General features: G+C 53.3%; 1 long non-coding RNA gene across 1 annotated transcript in view; it reads left to right on the forward strand.

Annotated features, from left to right (window-relative positions):
• Positions 1 to 19,426, forward strand: part of LOC149748009 (uncharacterized) — a 28,045-nt gene that overhangs the window by 2,562 nt on the left and 6,057 nt on the right. Inside the window, exon 2 of the long non-coding RNA XR_016394942.1 lies at positions 4,595 to 4,791. This is a non-coding gene — a long non-coding RNA (uncharacterized LOC149748009). The remainder of the gene's footprint in view (positions 1 to 4,594; positions 4,792 to 19,426) is intronic.

The following is a 19,426-nucleotide window of genomic DNA, read 5'->3' on the forward strand; positions in this document are numbered from 1 at the left end:
TGAAATGTTGTGTTGAGGAGGATTCTGAGGAAAGAGTGCTAGGATTAATCAGTAATATCTGTCATGTACTCCAGATGGAAGATGGCCATTGTATTAGATTGACTTATTGTTTGAAATCATTTACTTTCTCCTTCTCTGCCCATTGCCGCATGACTTGCAGTATCTCCTGTGGAAGGAGTATATGTCTCATTTCATTGATTTTGGACTCGATCATTTTTCATGTTTTGGCCAATGGGTTGTGAACAGATGTGACTCATGTCATGTTTGAGCATGTGAATTTACACTTTCTCGTTTCTCTCTGCCACTAAAATGGGCATATTCCACATGAGGGTTGCTCCTTTTGCCTGTGTCCCCGAATGAGAAGTGCTGCCCATGGTCTGCATATACGTAAGTCAGAGATCAGTCTTTGTTGCTGCAAGCCACTGAGATTTGGGGATTGGTTGTTCTGGCAGCAAAGCTGACTAATAGCCATACCTGGGTAATGGTATAAAGTTTGAAAGGTAAATGGTATCAAGTGTGAAAGGTAAGTTTAAGCCAGGGTGTGAAGAATCTTGAATGCCAGGTGAGGCAGGGCCTGCTATGTGTTTATCAGAATCTCTTTCCTTCTTTTTCTTGGACACACAGCTGGACCACATTTTTCGGTTTCCCTCTAAGTGATGCAGTTCCATGCCTGGCCTGTGAAACCTCCCAAGGGAGATCCTTCATGTTCTTTCCTTTTTGGCTTGATGCATAGGACCTTAAGTACAGTGGACTTGAAGGCTAAATGTTAAAGATCGTGGGGCCACAGGTAGGAAGGAACCTAACTCCCTGAATCACTACTTGGCAGAGAACTACCTGCTAATCAGGAACATGTGTTTTGGACTTCACTTGACCAAAAAGTCAATTTCTAGTCAACATTCTAGATTTGATAGAGTTGTCCTGGGAGAAAAGATACCTCTGGAAAGACCTTCAAATGTTGGTGGAGCCTCAGGCCCCAAAGTGACTGGTGATAGAAGTGGTCTTTTCCCCTCAATAGAGCGTTATTCCTATAGTTTTTATTATTTTTATATTCTACTGAAAAGTTTGAAATTTTTCACATTATTACAAAATAAACAAAGCTGTGTTATAGTCATAAATTTAGTCGTTGATTTTATGCACTTGACAGTTCTATCACCTTTCTAGCAGTTTCAAAATACTTCTCCCTGGGAAATTGTGTGGGTGGGCACGTCCCCTAAGCTTTGCAGGCCTCCCCAGTGCCATGAGAATAGAGAGGGTAACCCTGGAGCCTGGGAAAGCAGTAAGGAGGCAGCTCAGTCATCTTGCTGAGAGCTGCTTCTCATCTGCTAGAGAGAATGGAGCCAAGTGGGTAGGCTCAAGAGTTATTTAGGAGGTGGCATGGGCAGGTTGTGGGAGTGAAGGAGAGGGAGGCAAGTCATTTTGATGCCTATGGACGTGTGACTCTAAAAAAGTTAAACTTTTAGCTTAAAAGAATTGTCACTTAAATCAATGAGTGCAACAGACTCCCTAGTCCTATCCCTAACCCAGGGAGATGGAAGAGTCATGGCTGATCCCAGGTTCCTGGCTTGGTGGATGGGAGTTCCTCCTTGAGATGGGGACCTTAGTGGAAGGAGCAGGTGTGGGGCTGAGGCTGGGTGGAGGAAGTTGTTCTGCTTCTGGACATACATGGTCCGAAATACTTCCCAGTCTCCAGAAAGCCATTCCTTGTACTGTGGAGCTAGGCCTTCCTGGCCATCTTTCTGTTGCTCCAGACTTGCTCTTAAAGGAGAAGATTCAGAAATTCAGGCATTGGGAGAAACAGAGGAGCCAATCATAGATCAAATAAAGAGTGTGTGTGTGTGTGTGTGTGTGTGTGGGTATGTGTGTGTGTTCGTGTATAAATACCATTAGCAGCAGGTTGGGATTACAAAGACAATAGAGGTTCATCTGCACCCACTGTGCATAACATTTGCACGTTCATTAGTGCACATAAAAATGCATTGAAGAAGGCCCCCCCAAGTCTCAGCCCCTCTCCCAATTGAGGAATCATCCTTCTCTTTTCTGGTTGCACCGCCAAACCCCTAATTCCTGTTGTGTAAATTTGGGCTCTTCATACTTGAAAAAACTGGTTGGCTTCCCTCCTGCCATTTCAGGGTAACTTCCCTTTGTGCCTGGGTCAGAGTTATGGGGGAGGGAGCAGCTGTTGAGGGGCCAGGATGGGGGCAGAGACTGGCTTAGTCTGGTCTCAGGGGGTGTCCTTGTCTGTATCTATCTGGGTCCCTCTTTCTGTCTCTTTCCACTCACAGATTGTGTGGCATTTTGGAGGGTGGAGTGCCTGGGCACCCAGCCCACTACATCCCGCCCCAATCTGGCCCTGGGCACGAGCCACATGGTGCTGGCCATCAGCCTGGCCTCTTGCCCATCCATTATAGCCTCAGCTGCCAGACTGGCACAGGTATCAAAAGGAACTTCTACTAGGCCCTGACCTCCCCCAATTCTGTTCCTGGGGCCAAAGTGAAGGAGAGTCAGATGGAGAGAGCACACTCTTGGGTGGGGAACCAATCCCAACACCCACCCCCCATGGTGGAAGAGGGTGTCTGGGCCTTGGGGAGGACTGCTGAGGCGCTAGGCTGCAGTCCATGGAGGACCACCTTAGTGTGTGTATGGGCTGGGGGTAGTGTTGGGAGGAGACACCATCAGTTGCTATGGTGTGAAGGAAGACTCCCTACTAGGTCCTAGGAGATGTCTCCCTTCTTCTCTCTGTGTCTATGCAAATCATGTGAACTTGTGCCTGTTTCCTACTTGTGGGCTTATCCCCTGGTGGGACCATGCACAGAGCTCTGATGCTGTGGGGAGGGGCCTTTAGCTCTGCCCAGGCAGCGCAGAAGTGAACCTGCAGTGAATATTGCATGTCAGGATATATGACTCTGTCCCATGCGGGAATGACATCTGTGAGAGTGCTGTTAGGGTACAGGAGAAGTACCCGTATGGCTGAGGCATGGGGCCTTTTAGTCCCCTGGTATGGACCAACTGTATCTGCTCTATGGGGCACATGAGTACCATATACACGGACCCTGGTTGTAGAAGACATGCACCCTCATTCCTGAAAGCAGCGGCCTGGTCCGGCTGTAGACTGTATCTGGGTATGGGCAGCGAGGGATGGTCTTGGTGGGTGGTATGTCCCTGGAGAGTGCTGGTCATGCCTTGCCTTTACACCTGTGTGAATTGTATGTTCAAATATGTGAATCCCCTAGAGAGATGTTGGGTGGTGAGGGGGTGGGAAGCCTGAGAAAGATGGGAGAATTTATGAGCTGCTTTTGTCGGGAGACAGTCGTAATGAAGAAAATTCAATTTTCTGCAGCTCGAAGAGTCAATATGTTAAATCTTGGAGAAGCTGTGGAGTGACAGCGGAATGGCAAAGTCAATGGGACGTGTGTGGGGGGAAGCCGTCTATCTGTGTCTGTGGTGAGGCTGCCTCCTCTCTGTACCCTTGAACTACAGCTGGGACAGGGTGGAACCAGATACCTGAGTTCCTGAAACTGCCCCTCTCTCCCTTCCTCCTCCAACTCAGTGGCCATCGTCTCTTGCCTCCTGCTTATAGGGAGAAAAGCTGCTCTTTCCCAGGCCCAATCCGATCCTAGCATTTCCCCAGGAAGTCCTTCCTGTAGTCTAACCAGCACTCCCTCTTGCTGCAGTTACTAATTTCGGAGTGACTGTTTGTAGCCCAAAGTGATTAGTAGGAAAGTTCTCTTTTCTTTCTAACTTTTCATCCCCACTCTCCCCTCAGCTACTCCATGACTGGCCTCCTGTTTCCCAGCAAGTTTCAATTTTTCCTAACCAGTCTTTACCCCCTCCTTTCCAGCCTTCTGTTCTAGGAGGCAGGAGTGTGGAGGGGTGGGTGTTGGGGAGAGGAGAGGGAAGCTGGGGATTCCTCTGTGAGCCACAGTGTCACCAGGAGCTATGATTAGCTGAGCTGCTGGCTGTGTAATTAGTGTGTGCCCGCGTCCCAGGGGTCTGGTGTGTTAACAGCGGGTCCCTGTGGTAAGTAACGAGATCATGCCCATGGCTGGTTGCACACACTAATTAATTAGTGCTCCTCTGGTGTTGAGGAATGAGGAGGATCTGGGGGAGGTGATGGTGGGGGTGTCTCAAAGCCCAAGAGCCCAGCTCTTCAGAGCCCAGAGGTCACCTAAGGTTCTGCCGGAATGGGGGCATCAGGCTAGTGTGCAGAGTTAGGGGTCAGAGACTTGGGTGCCCTAGCTGCAGAGAGGGAGTGGGGGGTACTGGGCTCTTGGTGGTGGGTGTCCTGGGCTGGGCTGGGGGAGGTGGATGGAGGGGAGGACAGCCCCCTCAGCTTAGGGAGCTCTCCAGGCTCAGGGCCTGTCTTAGAGCATCCTTTCTCCAGGTGGCCCAGAGAGGGAGTGGAACAGGGAGGAGGCATTCCAGACCCTTCCAGCCTCATTCCTGTCCCCTCTACCCTCCCTCACCTCACTAAGCCCAGCTTCTCAGTCAGCCATTTCACACTTATTACACGCTCACTGTGTGCACAGAGCTCCAAAAGCCTCTCTCACCGCTCTCACCGTAGTAACCACTGCCTTCCCCCTTGCCGCCCTTGCAGATAGAGACCCGAACTCCTCAGCTCCTGGGTCTATCTTAAGAGCCCAGAAGCCTCTTCTGAAGCCTGGGATGTGGAACCTACATATCTGGGAGAAATATCATGGAAAACCTGAAGAAACGGGGAGGGGAGAAGATTGGGAGAGAGCCTCACAATTTCGCAGAACACTGTGGTCACTTACAGCAGCAAGAAGGATTAAGGTGAGAGGAGAGGAAGAACTTCCAGTGAGCAGGCAGCTCTACTCGTTTCCTGAGGCAGAAATCCTCCGCCGTTACAGGAAGGGATCAGAAGGGAAAGGGACCCACAGAAGGAGATCCTCTCCCCTTGAGCGGTGGGATTCAGCAAGGCGGGGCGGGAGTGGGGAAGGGGAGACAGAATAGAGAAAACGGGCAGAAAAGAAGACGAGACTGCGGCAGGGAATCTTTGGCTTCCGTGTGGAGGCGCGAGTCCCATTCCTGCACACGGTAATTGCTAAATTACCCGCCATCTGCTCGGCTCTCAGACATAAATTATCTGCGAGGGGAAAAGACGCAGAGGCTGCGCACTTTCCTTTCTCTCCCCCAAACCCAGCTAGGAGCAGAGGGGGTGCCCTTCCCTCCAGCCCGAGTGGAGGCGCGGGTGGTGAGACCACCTGATGGGGGAACAGTCACCCTTTGCCTCTGCCCTCTCCGAGAGGGAGTGCCTTTGGGGTGACCGAGGTCCCAGCGCCCCCAAGAGTCCTGTCGGACTTGGGGCGGGGCGAGCTGTGGGCTGGCCTGGCCGGGCCTCGCGAGGCCACTTAGGAGGGGGCGGGGCGCGCCTTAGTGGGCGGGGCTTCTCTCAGGTGTGACCGAGTTGCCTCGGCAGGTTTTTCCCTGGTCACCCTCTACCTCCCCCACCTCCCACCCACCGCTTTGCTTGTGGGGAGAAGTCTCTTCAGCTCTCATTTACGCTTGTCCTGTCTGCCAGAAGGAAGAGAGGGAGGAGGGCAGGCAGAGAGCTTGAGGAGAGAGGAAAGGGGGGCAAACCTTCCTTTCATTCTGCTCTGAACCTCGCCCTTCCCCTCTAGAGTCTGAAGAGTGGCAGAGATGTGAAAGCAGATGTAGGGGCAATGACTTGAAATGGGGCAAAATGGTAGAATGCAGCAGGTTGGAGAGATGGAGGTAATGGGAAAGCAGAGCCCGCTGGGAGATGGGTAAGAGAAGCAGGTGGTCAGGCTGGGGAGGTGAGCCAGGAGGAGAAGGGAGCAGAGTGGGAGGTGGGCAGAATGAGGGGGTCAGAGAGATGGGGGTGGGACGGGGTGGGGAGGTGGAGAGATGGAGCAGGTGGAGGAGGATGGAGTGGTAGAGAGATGGGGTGGGGTGGGGAGTGGAAGAACGAGGATGGGGCGATGCCAGATGGAAACTCAGAGATGGTCAGGGTGGTGAGTCTTCTAGAAGGAGAGCCGGAGGAGGTTCAGGGTGGGGATGACAGACAGGAGTTCAGGAAGCAGGTCAGGCTCTGGAAGGAATGTAGGGAGCAAAGGCTGTGACAGAGAAAGCAAGGGCGTTTGTGGGTCCTTGGAGGGTCCCAGGAAGGTGAGGGTAAGACCCCCAGAGCCACTTCCCACTCTGAGGCAGAGGCGTGACTCTGGAGGGGAGTTGAGGAGGCCACTTAAGAAGCTGGGGTGGGTGTGCCCATGGGGGTGGGGGTGTGTTGGGCGGCTTCCCAGCTCCGAGAGCAGAAGCTAGTGGGGTTTCTTCCGAGCGATTGTTTAGTATTCATGGGGCGACGCAATCTCTCCCACATCTGCTTAGCACAGCAAGTCCTGTCATATAACTGTCTCCCGCACTGTCTGTCCATAAAGAATGTCTCGGAATTGGTGTAATTCAGAGAAATTAATGACGACTTTCCGCGGGACTGCTCCCTGGGGGATGATTAACACTTCATCGTCCATCTGATGCGCGGGGCCCATCGCTCCATTGCGAACATTTGGGCCGTGGCCAGCCGCATTAAAGGTTATTACGGAAAACGCGACCTGCAAACGGGCGAGAGGCATGATGGACCAGGAGGGGCGGGGGCGGGGGAGTCGGATGGAGCCGGCCAAGTCCGAGATCAGGTTTTCCGAGGTGCGCGCACCTGGGGGTCTGAGGCTGAGGGAGACTGGGTTTCTGTTTCAAGGACTGCAGGACTGGGAGGGTGTTGGGGAGACGCTCACCACGGGGGACTGGGGAAGGGGAGGAGGTGCTTTCCACGGTGGACACGTTGCTGATGGAGGCTTTCCCTGTCTTTTAATCCCCACAGAATCATTGGGTAAATTTTATTTAACCCCATCTTACAGGTGATGAAACTGAGGCTCAGAGAGGTTATGTAAGGTGTCCTAAGTAACACAGTTTATTAAGAGGCAAAAGCAGGATTTGAACTCGGGTCCTTGATTCCTGGGCTCTTGCTCTTTCCACCACACCATTGGGCAGAAGTTCTCACTGTTTTATGTGTCCGCCTCAGCTTCAGGCATGTAGGGGTGTGTGTGTGTGTGTGTGTGTGTGTGTGTGTGTGTGTGTGTGACAGATAGGTGCTCCAAAATGTTTGTTGTATTAATGAATGAATGAGCTTTGCAGGTTCCACTTCCCTGGTGTGGGCGAGAGTCCCAGAGACTCTGGAGGCAGGAAAGGGAACACAGCAAAGGAGTTTCAGTTTGGGTCAGGAAACTGGAAATAGGTTTCCTGTGGATTTCCATGCTTCCCCCCCACCCCACCCCCCGGGGCATTCTAGACCTCTAGAATCTAGAGGGCTGGGCTCTTCATCCTTAGTCAGAAGAAAGGAGTTGAGACACATGTATGTATGTATACATGTGTGTTTGATGAATGTAGGGGTGTGTGTAAGTTTGTGTGTATATGCTTGTCTGTAAATGTATGAGATTATGAGCATGTGTCTTTGTGTTGCATACGTGTGAGAATGTTTGTGATGTTTGGTTGTGGATGTGTGTGTATTTTGAAGGTATGTGTCTATGGGTATGTATGAGTGTGTGCCTCGGTGTGTGTGTATCTGCGTGTGTGCAGGTGAGTGTGTGTATGATGTGTGTGGTGCCCCGGGGGGAGCCTCACAGCTGAAGATGTCTTTCATTTGCCCAGATCTCTAGCATGTTCCAGGATGTGGTGTGTGGTGGGGCTGAGGTGAGAGGCCAGGAGAGGAAGGCTGTTTCTGCTTGGGGCATGGGGGATTGGGTAGCCTGATCATTGGGTGCCTCTGCCCCGCCAGGCATGCGTCAGGGTCCCAGTTCTGAGGCTGGGTGAAGACTGGGCCCTGAGGTCTTCACTCAGGGCTTGTATTGGATGTGCTCAGAGGCCCTGCTCTGACCAGTGGAGCCCAGACAGTGGAGGAGTGAGGCCTACTCTTCACCTCTTCCCCCACCAGGTTTTAGGAATGTCTTCTAAGCAGGCTGCAATTCCTAGCTCTAGGCTCCACCCATTCTGCCTTAGGGTGGTAGAGTCCCTGAAAGTCTTTGTGTGAAGCCTTCTGACTCTGGGGGGACCATAACCACGGTGAAAACTCCTCTTTCTAGTCAGCACTACCCAGACAGGTCCAAAATAAATGTCCTTGTCTCTTGGAGACATACAAGCTGAGGCTTTCAGACCCCTTGTGCTGGGAAGTTCTTCCTGAGTCTAACCTCAAATCCTCTTGCTGCACCCTGTGCCCAGTAAGCCCAGGCTGAGTTTGTGAACTTGGAACCTAGCACCTCCTGCCCTTTGGCATGGAAACAGTTTCCTCTGAATAGGGGAGTGGGTCTGGGGTTTAGGGACACTGAGAGAATGGGGGGCTAAAGCCTGGCAGATCACAGATGGGTCGGACCATTCTTGGGGAGGAGGGCAACGATCAACAGGACAATTTCAGAGACGGGAGTTCAGAGACTGTGGGTTCCAACTCTCTTACTGTACAGAGCCTCAAAGGTGGGAATACTCAGTGTCCCCTGCTCCATGGTGGCCACCTCTGGAAAACCCAGGCCCCTGACTCCTGGTCTAGGAATCCTTCTTGTGTCCCATTTGGAGAACCCTAGACTCTGCTTCTATTCTCTTGGTTTTAAGGGGGTGGGGAGAGAGGGAGGAATACTTCAGCTAATTGGGGGACTGTCTCCCTTCTTCTCGCTGAAGCCTCCAGCGACTCCTTCCCAGCCTTCCCAGCTGGCCTTTGAGGCCTCTTACCCACCAACACCTGTTCCTTCAATTTCCCATCCCCCTTGCAGGAGCCCGCCATCTGCTGTCTTAGATGTACCTGGGCAGCCGTCCCAGCATTTGGTCCTCCCCTGCCCTCTCCTAGCCTCATGGTCTATCCCCAGTCTGAACCATTTCCTCTCCTCCTCTTTCTGCAGACTAGCCTCTCGACCCTTTGCAATATCACCCCATACTCTCCTTCTCTGGGAAATCTTCCTTGATTAATCCTCCTGTTTCTGGATCCCAAACGTTCTCTTTCTAAACCACTGCCAGGGGAGCTGCAAGTCTCTCCTCATTCTTTTGTCTCCTCTTTCCAGCTGTGTACCTTGTCCCTGTTTCCCACTCCCACCTCTGAATGGAAGGTGCTTCTGCAGGCAGGGCTGTTTTCTCCTCCCTCCCAGGACTCCTCTCCACACCCCAGGAAGGTCAGGACTGCTGTGGAGAATTGACTGAACCCTGCCCTGTTTTCTGTGTTCTGAGAATGTCAGAGATAATGGCATTCAACTGGGTCTCCTCCCAAGGAGGGAGGTGGCAGTGCAGAATAAACACCTTCCCGGTGTTTATTCTGGGTTAGACCTCACCCCCAGCTCCCGTTCCTCTTCCTGTTCTTGGTTGCCTCTGGCCCAGTTAACAGGCCCCTCTAGACTACTGCCCTAGTAACCCTGGGATTCTGGGCTTGGTGTGGGGAGTGACGGGCAGCTCCACTATGATGCCACAGGGTTGGCATCCTGCCTGGGCAGGAGGGGGTGGGATGAGTGGAGGTCTGGGTGGAGGAGAGGGTCCTGGCGCTGGTGAGGCATCAGCTCTTGCTCTGGACCAATCGGTGTGTTGGCCGCCACCTTGTGGCAGGCACTGAGAACTGCAGGGATGGGGGCCTAGTGCTAAGAGGGGGACCTCCTGGCAAGAGAGCTGGGAAGGCCGGTAGGGGTGTGCACTGTGAGGGTAGCAGGCCTCAGAATTCCTAATTGACATTGACGGTTTCTTCAGGGAGCTTTTGAATTCTTAGTTGACAGGGGAGTAGAAACCTGGGAGGAAAGCCAAGTGGCAAGGACACTTCTACATGGAGAGAGATAATTGAAACTCTGTCCTCAAGTCTCAAACCTACTATTCAAATTCTCCCTCTCCAAAAGAGCCCTAAAAGGGAAACAGCCTGAAACGAAAGCGGGAGGAGTTGAGGTCTGACCTGCAGAAGAACCTCCTAATAAATCCCAAAGTGTATCTGGGTGTCACTGCTTCTGATAGTTGTACAGCTTTTCAAAGCCACCCCCTCCCCCCATACCCAGTAAATTGCCCACCTTCTCCAGCTTCCCTGATCTCATCGTGCTCAGCTCATTGGGCCCATTCAGAAAAGCCCAAGTTCCTTAGCCTCCCCTACCCCAGCCTGTGCTGTGGCTATGACCAAGATGCTAACCTGGGAAGTCCCTTCTGTGGCCTGACTCCAGTCCTTCCTATAGCACTGGAAATGGAGAGAACCACCATACAGCTAGCAGATCTGCAGAGGGGAAGGTGGCCAGAGAAAGGAACCTGTGAGGAAGGTTCTGAGGGAGGGCAGTGCTGCCTCAGTTTCTCCTTCATTCTCTGCTCCCCTGCCCTACTGGCTCCTTGGAAGTGAAAGGGGATGGGACAGAGTGGTCCACTTCATGGGAGAACTCTCTCTACTTGGACCTCAGGATTCACAGGTGCTGGGGGAAGGCGAACCCCTGAGTTCCAATCATGGCCCTTGTTATTCTCTTCTGTAGAGCAGGTATTGTGGGGAGGGAAGATGGGGGCAGGGTTTTGTCTTCATCAGCCTGAGTCTTTCTGGTTCCACCTAGGGTCCCTGTGAAGCCTTCTTCTTTCCCTGCACCCACATCCCGGTTCCTCAGAAGCCCTCACAATGATCCCTCCTCCTCCACCGTCCCAGTCCAGCCCCCTTCCTTGGCAGGCCGAGAGTCAATGAGTCCTCGCCACCATCTTCCCTGTGCTCCCGGTGGCACTGCTTGGAGATCTTGGCCAGGAGCTCTGGCTCTGCAGGCTCCGGGTCGGGGCCATGCCCTGGCACCCTCCCTCTGAGGTGCCATTCCTCCCCTGCCTCATTTGCTGCCGCTGATCTTACTGAGTTAAATTAAAAAGCAATGTTCTGTGTGCGGCTCCAGCCCCGTGGAGCTTGACTCAGGGAAGACGAACACAATTACCGGCCCCTCCATCTCCCTCTCGTCTGGCTGCCTTATAATTTTTCCCCCCGCTGCCTGGTATGCAACATTTATGTTTTTAATAACACCAGAATGGTTTTGACCTTGGGAATTCATAGCAGAATGGGCACCGTGAGAGACCCCAACGTGATTGGCATTTGTCTCAGTACTTTGCAGGGAGGAGGCTCTGGCTGGTGCCTCCTCAGTACTGGGGAGGGTGTGGGTGCTGCACCCGAGGCGGACATCTCAAAAGCCAGAGTGGACAAAGGGGCACATGGGGAGGGGGAAAGACAGGGGGAGGGTTTTGTCTTTTCAGATCTCCCCTGGAGGATGAAAGTTGGAATAAGGTGTTTGAGAGGCTGGGATATTTCTCTCCTCTTGTTTTATAGGGAAGGAGTCCTGGATGGGGCAATGGCGTGGAATACACATGTGGGGGGCTATGCGGAAGCGTGGGGTGTGGCACCCCTGTATGCAGGTACTCACACATGAGTTTGGAGTTTGCATGTGTCCCCCTCTGCCCCAGGCTCCACCCCTCCTCACTCACTCTCACCTTTGTCAGCTCTTTAGCCCCAAGGAGAGTAGAAGGAGTCAGGACCGGACAGAAGACTGGGGTCATACTCTAAGTAGAACTTCCCCACTGAGTGTAAAGGGAATAGGACAGAGCCCTCACCTGGCTTGCAACTAGGTTTTCTTCCTTGTCCCTCCCACCTTTCCTTCTCTCTCTTTTCTGTGCTCACCTCCCCAGGTGACTCAGCTTTCGAGGTTAAAGGAGGGCTAGTGGCAAGAAGGGTCTGGAGGAGGAGGCCGGTCAGCAGAGGATGGGAGAGGCAAGGAGCAGTGAAGGGCCTGGGAGAGAGGATTTCTGGGAAGAGAGAGTGGCCTCTCTCCTCCATCTGAACAGGGCACTGGTAGGAGGGACCAAGGTTACAACCGAGAAAGTGCATCTCTGTCTCAGCTTTGAGGAGTCTCTGCAAATACGGTGAAAATCGCAAATTATAAATGAAGAGAAATTCCTCTTGCAGTTCAGGAAGTAGGAAGAGAGGGGCGGAGGGGTGTGTGCGCCTAAGGATGAGGGGGTGCAACGCTGTGCTCTGTGGTTAACAGTCCCATGTGCACCAGTTATATATGTAAACATGGGGAAGAGTGTAGCTTTGACATTTTTTTTTTTTTTTTGGCTGCGTCTGTGTGGCTTGCGGGATCTTAGTTCCCCAGCCAGGGATTGAACCCAGGCCCACGGCAATGAAAGTGTTGAGTCCCAACCACTGGATCGCCAGGGAATTTCTGACATTGATTTTTTTTTAAACCAAAGATTGTAAGCTGGTTTTCCATTGGGGCCTGTAAAGTAGGCTTTTCTTTCAGGAAAGGCAGCCAGCATAATGGGAAGACCCCTGTATTGAGAATCAAGAAAACTTGGGTTCTAGGTCTGGCTTCAGTTATCAGCTGGGACCCTATGAAACGTCCCTTCTTTGAGCTTCTGTGTCATCTGCTGTACAACCGTGATGGAAAAGCCACAGGGCCCTTCTGTGCCAGCAGACCCAGTGCTGGGGGGCCAGAAAATGGAAGGGGGCTGTGGTGGTTGGTAGGTGATGGCCTTTCAGGGGCCTGAGAACCAGAGGAGAGATGCTGGTGGAGAGGGATGCAAGAGGGATTTCCTGAATTCGGAAATTCATGGGTTCTTGCTGGAGCAAGACTCCCCCAGCCTGGGCAGTCCAGCCCCATCTCAGCACACAGGGCCAAGGTCTGGCTCTGCAGGGAGCGCCATTCTCTGCCGCCCTCCTGTGGCTGCCGAGCCCTTTGCAGGTCGCCGCTGAGAAGGTTCCACCTAAGCCCGCAGAGCTACGTCCCTCACCCCCTGGTGGAAATTTAATATATTACAAGAAGCGATCTTCGGTTGTTCAACAGCATTCCCCCCCCTCAACCAGCTTCCTAGTTTCTGGAGACCTTCCTAGTTTCTGGAGGCCTTCATGACTTCCTTAAAGCTGGGAAGGTCTTCCTGACATGTTAAGTTTTTCTTTTGGGGGTGTGCGGTGGAGACAAGGGGCTGAGACCAAGATATTGACCAGAGAGGGCAATTTCTCTTCCTTCTTGGGTTCCATCTACAACCCCAGTTTCCTAGGATCGTCGGTAGTTCTTAAAGATATCAGGGTGTAGTGACATTCCTGGAGAAAATGGGTCTGGAGCGGACCAAGCATTATGCGTCTGGGCTTCCTCGAATTTGCACCTGAGCTCAGTCGTCAGCAGGCAGATGGATTGGCAGGAACCAGGAGGCAGGAGACAGGGATGATGGAGGGAGATGGCATATTTGACAGATGCTGACAGGGCTCGTTATTTGCTAGCTCTGGAATCCCCTCCCACCCACCAGGCTGCCCTTGGCCCTCCCCTTCTAGTACTCAGCGCTCCTTAGTGACTGACTATCTTTGGGGAGAAACCTCGTGGGCCAGGCTGCACTGGGGAGGGAGAGGAGGCGGGAGGAACACCAGGTAGATGATGGGATGGAGTGGTTGGAATGACTGGGATTTGGAACTGGGGTCCGATGATCACTGGGGTGCTTGGAAGGCTTCGCAGGGGAAATTGTCAAGGGGGCAGTTGCTGGGGGTGAGTGAGGAGAGGGAATGGGGAGGCATATTTAAGGGAATTGAGCTCCACAGATTTAGGTGCTAATTTTGAGAGAACTGGTGAAATATGAGTCAATAATTTTATCGGGAGCTTCCTATGCATAAGGAAGGGTTATAGGTGCTATGTGGGGGGATGAAAGAGGGGCAGTCATCTCTCTCTTCTCCCTGGACTTGTTGCTTCACGTGTGCCTATCTGAGGGGTGCAAGGAGCTGCTAGGCTATTCTCGACCCGGGATGATGCTGAGACAAAGCTCCAGGGCGCGTTTCTGTTCTTCTCACCCCCGACACCTGCCCCCCTTGGACAAAGTACCTCCAGGCGACCTCACACCTCTCTTCATTCCTTTTCTCTTAAAATGCGCAAGACTTGTGGATACCTGGGTGAGAGAAGGGGCCCTCGGGTCCCCTCCCAGGATTTCCAGTGGCTCCCAGTAGACGAACTGGGGCAGGGGAGGGGTGAGCCACACAACCCTGAGCGGCAGGGTAGCGGGCAGGGAGGGGCAGGCGTTTGGAGTCGTGGAGAATGTTGGGCGAGGAGAAGGCTGCAGTCGGAGCCGGCGCTGCATCCTAAGCAGCGCTGCGGAGGCTGCGCCGCGCGGCCGTCAATCTTCCACACAAAGAGCCGCCCGCCCCCGTCCCCTCGAAGCCCTCCGCGGCAGCCCACCCATGACTGCGGGGCAGGGCGGAGAGGCAAAGAAGAGGGAGACAGACACATAGACAGGGACAGAAAGGCCCAGTAAATTCAAGCCAAGATCGACACTGTGGGACCAACATGGCAGAGTCGGTCACAGCACCCTGGAGATTAAAAGAGATCGAGACACAGAGGGAACGGAGACAGACACTGGCAGAGTGGAAACGAAGAGACAGGAGAGAGACCCAGAGACAGGAGAGAGCAAAGAGAGAGGAGCATCCGGAGAGCAGAGAGAAAAATGGAAGACAGACACAAAAACAGAGACACCCAGAGGCCAGAGACAGCAGAGACAGACAGGGACTCAGAGACAGGAATTGGACCTAAGCCACGGGGAAACCGAAAGTCATGGACCCAGAGCCAAAGGCAGATCCACCTGGGGCCAGGGCGAAAAGAGAGGGAGAAGGGAAGAGAAGAGATGGGAGACAGAGGAGGGGGTGGGGAGGCAGTGAGAAGGGGCAGGTCGAGGTTGCAGAGGATGGGATGGAGACCCTGAGTCTGGGGCTCTGCTGGCTTCTCAGAACCTGGGACTCTGTTGGGAGGAGAGGCTCTGTGTGTGTGTGTGCAGGAACACAGCCATTAAGAGCTCTAGTCAAAACGCCAGAATCATCTGGTGCTGAACTAGACTTCCAAACACCCTCCCTCTGCAGTGACTGCTCTGAGCAATTGAGGTGCAGCATGGAGGAGAGAACAGAAAAAAGATGGAAGTTAGAGAAAGACTGAGATTGAAAAAGGAATGGCAGAGCCTCAATAGAGATCAGGGGAGAGAAACTGATATTGAAAAAGGGAGTAGAGAAATTGACAGAAGACAGGGACAGACAGAGGTGGAGAAAGAAATATGATGGAGGCGTGTGTAGATGAAAGACACGGAGGGGGAGGGAGCCTCTAACTGCAGGAGGGAGAGGGGAATGGAGAGAGACTTGGCTGTTGAGAAGAGAGGAGAGAGACTAAGGGGGTGGGGTGTAGCAGGCAGGGCACTTGTCTCTCCAAAGAGGTTGGGTTGGGATGAAACAACTCTTCGGGTAAGTTGGGGAGGCAGTCAACTTGTGGATTTTTGGGGTGAACTTGTGTTTTTTTTTTTTTAATATAAAGAACCTATTCCAATGCATGCCATCTTCTTCAAAGTAGCACTTTCGGCTGCTGCTACCGCAGTTGCCTGCTCATTCCTGGCATTCCTCTTTGGGGATCATCTTTAGAGCCTGCTGTACAGCTCTGAGCATCCTCACCAGAGGCAAATTTTTATTCTTTAGGGTGAATCTAATTTTTGAAAAGAGCCAAATTTTCTCCAAGGGTGCAGAATAAGTTAGCACCCAGTTGGGAAGCCATACTGGGAAGCAGTATTTCCAGTTAAGAACAAGGTGAATGTGGGAAGACCCAGTGGAGGGTATGTCCTCCAAAGTGGCTCTGAAAGGTCATTCTGAAGGAGATACTTGCAGGATGTGACAGAAGGAGACTTTCCTGATGGCTTCTTGAGGACCCGTTTCATTTTTCTGTCTGTTAAAACCAGGTAATAGTACTCCCAGGAACATTCCAGCCTGGCACTGAAGCCTGACATTGGCCTGAAATATTTGGTCAAGTGGTCCTGCCCTTGGGGAGCTTACAGTCTCTCTCCCTGCCAACGTAATAGTCAAAGTAACCTGGTGACACACACCACTGCACAGATCAACAAGTGTAAACGACCAGGGCAGATTCAGAGTCAACTAGTTCATCAGGGAAGGCTGCCTGGAGGAGGAGAATTATATGTAGGCTGTGGAGGGAGAAACCCAACAAGGCATGGAATGGAGTAGGAAAAGAGGAAGAACACCTCTCTGATGGCCCTGGAGCAGGAGCAAACCATCACCCAGGCAGGGGATAGCTTTGCTGGCCTGAAATAAAAAGTTGGGGTGGGGAACCAGCATGAAGGGGAATCGAGAGGGGCACATTCTGAAGGTGGGGCTGGGTGATCTGAATTTGCTGTGAGAGGCACTGGGGCCCAATGGATGGTACACTGACGTGTCAGGCAGTGACACATTCACGCACAACTGTCTGGAGAAGTGTGTACCCAAGTTTGCATGTCTTGTGTGTGTGTTGGGGGGGGCGTGATCCACTTGGCTTTGTGCCCCAGGCTCTCATCTTTCCATCTGTGTGTGTGACTGGCAAGTTGCTGTGTCTGAGAGCGTTTGCTCATTTGTGTGTTTCCATGTAGTCTACATGTGAATGGCATCTCGGTTTTTGTGTGTTTTATTTGGCTACATGCAGTGGATGTGCGCGGGATCGTGTGCGTGTGTGTGTGCGCGCGCGCGCGCGTGTCTATGGGAGATATGGGGCCGGAAGGGAGCACTGGCTGCCCAAGCATCACCGTCTGTCTCTCTCCCTCCACTGGTTCCATCTGCCCTCGCTGAGGTCGTGACAAGGAGGCAAACAGCAAAACGGCAAAATGCTACGCCCAGAGCGACCAGAAACATTGTAAGCCAAGCGAGACTCCCCCTGCGGAGGAGAAACCGGCCTGAACAGCCAGGACAGATCGACAGACACACAGTCCCCGCGCACAGGCCGCTCCGCGGTCGCGCTCCCGGTAGCAGGTGCACTCACACGCACACGTACTCAGTCACACGCAGGCCTGCCACGCACAGGACATACACACTCGCTCGTGACCTCCCTCTCCCCACCCCTCCTCCGAGCCCTGCCTTCCATCCCCTCCAAACGCCTGCGTTTGGGGCCACGGGGCTGGGGACGCTCGCTCGGACCTCGGAGCCAATCACCGGATGTTTAATTGCTCCTTTGGCTGTGTAAGGGTGTGTGTTTGTGCGCACCCCCTCCTTCACTCCTTCGCCAGTCCCGCCACCTCCTACCCCCCTTCCGGCCCGCCGCAGTTTCCGAAATCTCACGGCGGCTGAGAATTCATTAGCGGGGGGCGGATGTAAACGCAGCGCGGTGGAACGTTTTAATTAGGCCTGAACAATAAACAAGCTAAACGAGGCGCTCAGGGCTCCCTGGCGGGCCCTCAGCCTCCTCCGCGCGGCGCGGACTCATTACAGCTGCAGCCAATTTCATGCCAGCGCCGAGCACGGGCTGGGCCAGGCAGGGGTGGGCAGGGAGTGCGGGCGCGCTCGGGGTCCACTGGGCGCGGAGCGGGGGCGGCCGGCTGGGCCGATGCCCGCCCCGCCGGGGTCGCGGCTCCCCCATTTCTCCACCATTCATCTACCTTTCTCAGTGTCCTTGAGATGAAGGTCTCTTCCCCCACCAGACGGCCAGAGTGCGCTTCTGGCTTTTTTTTCGGGTCTACTCTTCCTCGCTTCTCTCTCCGTCCTTCCCTCCCACTTTCCCTCACTGCGGCTGACTTCAGCTCCCCATCTCCGCGCTCTGCCTCTAACCCTCGGGTCCTCTTTTTGTTTCAGTCTCCGTGTTTCTTCCACAGGGTCTCTCCCTCCCTCCCCCGATTCACACTTTCCCTTGAACTTTATCTTTCCTCCCCCTGCCGCCGCCATCGATCTCTTCTTCGCCTCGTAGACGACGTAGCCCGCTGCCTCCGCGCCGTTGTCCTTCAGCTCTGTCTACACGCGCCTTGGCCTCCTCCTCCGCGTTCACCTTCCTATCTCGCGCGCTCCTCCCGCGGCGGCCGCGGCCTCGCAGCCCCCGAGCGGGCCCTCTGTTTCTGCCCGGGGCTTTCTCTGACCTGTCTACCCCTAGGTTTCAGGTGTGGTCCCTGGGCTTTGCCCCCACCCCATCCTGATTCGGGCTCTTCTGGTCTGAGCCAGAGTTTGAGTTTGGTCTGTTTTTTTCCTCTGCTTTCCTTTTGTGAAGCTGCAGGCATGGATTGCTGGCTCCCAGTCTCTGCCAGGACTTCCCTGGTTGTGGGTGGCAGTTGTTAAGCAGTGGGTCTTGGGCTAAGTTTGAATACCAGCCCTAGTTCCTCACCGTGTAGCCTCTTAACCTGGGCTTACTCACCTGTAAAATGTGGGGAAATAATCTTAGGTGCGATTAGCACTGCGATTATAGATGTAACACACTTGGCACACAGAATGTACAAATATTAGACCATTATTATTCCTCACCCTTCCTCAATTTGCTCCCCACCCCACCCCCGTCTCCTTAGCCCGGAGTTAAAAAATGTTTCGAGGAGAGAAGAACCAAAGTAATAGACTTTATAGGCCCCAAACCAATTGAATATCAGGAATTTTAACAAATGCTCTAAGCTCTGAACCCTGAGTGTGGACAAGAAGGGAGGATGGGGATTTCATTGAACCGCAGAACATAGGAAACCACGTGGATTGGTGCACTGGACCGAGCAGATTCAAACCCAGGGAGCATGGGGCATGCCCAGAGTCCAAGCTGTGTCAGTCCTGCCGCGGCTGCTCTCTGTAGATGCAGGCATGGGACTGGATCTGCTGGGAGGCTGCAGTGTGTCTAGGACTCCAGTTTCCCCAGTACTCCAACCACAGACAGGAACTAGACTCCTAGAGCCTCAGATCCACATCTTCCTCTCCCCTCCATGCGGGTCACACAAGCACACACACACACACACACACACACACACATATCCAAAGGTACCCTGGAATTCTAAAGGAAAGCAGTACTGCGCTGGACAGCAATTCCCTCCAGCTGCCTGGACACTAAACCTTACAGGGCAAAGTGTGGGCTCAGAACTCTGTCCCTGCTTGGGTTTCTTTCTCACTTCCCTCCTCTCTCCTAGGGAGCAGAATCAGTGAGTCACACACTCTTCCTGAGTAGAGTGAGGGGAGATCCAGAGGGAGGAGCGTGGGCCCTGCCTTGGGAGAGCTCCTAGGCTGAGGGTAAGATGAGGCTAATAGCCAAGACCTAGAGGCACTCTGGGCACTCCCCCATCAAATGCTTGTGAGTTGAGTTGGTCAAAAGCAACTGGGCCAACAACATGACTGTCAACAGTCATGCCAACATGACTCTGATGACAGGAGACTGGGAATGACTGAAGGAGGGAAGGTGGAGGAAGACGAGGAGGATTAGAAGACTTCCTAGAAGACAAGGAAAATGGCACTCATTAAGTTAGCTGGGAGCAGGAAAATTGAGAGGAGAGGGACAGAGTTTGAGCTCTCAGTGAGTGTATTATCTTGGGGTAGGGAATGTGAACCTTGGAGGCAGATGAGGAAGAAACAGGTAGATTCGAATGTAGACGTGCCTGTGTTCTCTTTGGGGAATGTGTGCTGGGGAGGCAGGGGGTTGGAGGAGGCAGAGTTTGGGAG

The sequence above is a fragment of the Delphinapterus leucas genome, chromosome 11, assembly GCF_059928025.1.
Source record: "Delphinapterus leucas isolate spDelLeu-1000000601 "Yukka" chromosome 11, BTC_Dleu_Yukka2, whole genome shotgun sequence".
Taxonomy (NCBI): Eukaryota; Metazoa; Chordata; class Mammalia; order Artiodactyla; family Monodontidae; genus Delphinapterus; species Delphinapterus leucas.